The following is a 2,550-nucleotide window of genomic DNA, read 5'->3' as shown; positions in this document are numbered from 1 at the left end:
AACGGAGAGGGTGTCCGCACGTAGTCCGGAATGAAGGCACGCCCTGGTGTGTGGCTCGGTGCCGTGGTCCGGTGTTGGAGAGCCCGATGACCTGAGATCCAAGCTTCTGAGATACGCTCCTTGGCTTTTGTCTATCAGTTGAGATCCTCGCAGATAGCATGTGATAGGTGGCACGTCTCTAATTGTCCTTGACTCAGTATGGAAAAGTAGATTTGTCCAGTCCCGATAGCACATCCGTTGTGTCGGATGTTCTTGACAATACTGACCGTACTGACGGGGTTGCGTCAGCGGCCGCGCGTCGAAACTTGTCGAAGAAAGAGACAAAACGCTGAAAAGAGAGAGAAAGCGCGAAAGCGCCTGGTTCGAGGCCAAGGCCCCTTGCGGCTAGAGTTGTAGGCCGCCCGCTCTTTTCGAAATTTAACTCTTTCGAGATCCCACCCGATCTGAACGGAAAGTTCATCTTTAATGTCTGAACATTTCCGCCCGCCTTCGTTAATGGTAATTAACGAATAAATTAGGCAATGGACAGCGTGTTAATCGCAACTCCTCGGGCTTTTCAATCCTTTCCAGGGTGAATCTTCACACGTTGATCCAAGGGCCACGTTGGTTCGGTCCACCAAAGCCGAAAATTCCGCAAGTTGATTTGGTGTCACGCCGCTTGTGGCACAGTCCGCTGGGTTGTCCGTTCAAGGACTGATTTTCTCCAGTGCCGATCCAACGAGGGAAAGTTAGGCTCGGCAGGTCCTGACGGTCTTTGATAAATTCCCGGCCTTTAGCGGTGATATGAGAGGGTAGCGGATCATCCCATCCTAGTTTGATAGAACATAATTCCTACATAATGATTTTGATTTGATTAAAACAAGGGAAACCAACCGAAGAGGGTCCAATATTTAGAGATTGAAATAAAACGCTTCCACCCTAGCGGAAGCTCTCCACAGATAGAGCCACAAATTACAATGTTCTCGATTCAAGAAGTGCTTGTGAGTAAGGCTTCGAAATGTACGAAATGTACAACTTTGTCAAGATTAGTATAAAACTTTACCGATTTTAAGAATTGGTGAAACAACAAAATCTTAAGGAATTAAAACCATCTGTTTACTGGTAGAGTATAACAAAATTTGATAAAAGTGATTTCTTTATGACACGCCGCATTCGACACGGTTATCGTGCGATAACAAACTGAATTCGATATTAAAATCACACCGTTGGGTTAGAATCAACGTTTTCATACGTGGTGAGACTCGGTGAAAAGAATATATATTCGTACTCATACCTGGCATGAGACTCTGTAAGGTAATAGCCTCGTACTCATACCTGCTTGTATAAGACTGGAAATGCACGCCCGAAATGGCGAACTATCTTTGGAACTTGCAGATCTCCCCTTTAGACTCGTAACACTCTGGTGTCTAAAAGGATGTAACGCCCTATTGATCAGCAAGTGTATCCTTCTATTCCAAAAGATATTTAACAGATAAATGAATGCTTGGGTGATAGAACGGCTTGCGAGGTGGCGCGACAGGATGAGCCTCGAGAAGTCTATCGGATCGAACCTTGGGATGTGGATGTAATCCAATCCGTATGAGGTTGAGACGCACCCAGATCCGAAGACTCTAAGATGGTAGTACGGCTCTGAGGGGTGGCGCTACAGGGTGAGCATCGAGAGGTTTCGCCTTGAGTATAGAACGGCTCGTAGATGTTGCGTCCCAGGGTGAGCCTCGAGAAGTCTGTCGGGTCGAACCTATGGATATGGATTTCACCCAATCCATTTGAGGTTGAGACGTCCCCTGACCCGAAGACACTGATTTAGATGAGGCTACACCCGAGCCGATCAACTGATTTTGTATCGCAACTAGAGAAGATGCTGCACCCGAGCCGACTTGAGTACTTGGCTTTACGAATAGAGAAGAGGCTGCACCCAAGCTGATCTGAATCCGCTTTTTGAGTGATTAAGACCGAGGTCCATACTCCTTTCGATGGATAGGAGTCTGGTGTACTATGAATACCTGCTAGAGACTAGAGGGTCCCATGGTCGACCCACAACTCGAACCGCTGCGTGGTTCCCATGTTGGTAGCGGGAAACCGCCCGCCATACGGCGTTGATTGGTCGGATTCACTGCTAAATGTATTGCACGTTACGGCGATGAACCACACGACCTTCTCGTATTTGCAGCGAACTGCGCACGTGATGGTTGTCACCGTAACGACTCTCAGAAGAATGAAAGGAATGTGTACAGTGAGTAGAATAGATACCTTCTGGAAATCCAAAGATCAAATTGGTGGCTAGAAATCGTACTCAGAGCCTACCAATCGAAATCGCTCTCTCTCTCTCTCTCTGATCTTTGGACGAACAACATGCCTCGTCCAGAAGGTCCGAAATTACCTGTTGCCAGGAACGGCAGAGTATGACGCAATGCATGTGACCGCAACCTCGCTTTGGGACGCCTCAGCTCGAATTTAACCACTCTCCCTTGCAGGATGCTTGACTGACATCCGATCTTCCGATCGGCACTGATTGTAGAAAGCCTTCATCCAAAGTCCCAATGACTTAAT

Source organism: Vollenhovia emeryi, unplaced genomic scaffold (assembly GCF_000949405.1).
Source record: "Vollenhovia emeryi isolate VEMERY1.0 unplaced genomic scaffold, V.emery_V1.0 DF939296.1, whole genome shotgun sequence".
Taxonomy (NCBI): domain Eukaryota; kingdom Metazoa; phylum Arthropoda; class Insecta; order Hymenoptera; family Formicidae; genus Vollenhovia; species Vollenhovia emeryi.
The sequence above is the reverse complement of the archived record's forward strand: the minus strand, read 5'-3'. Positions refer to the sequence as shown.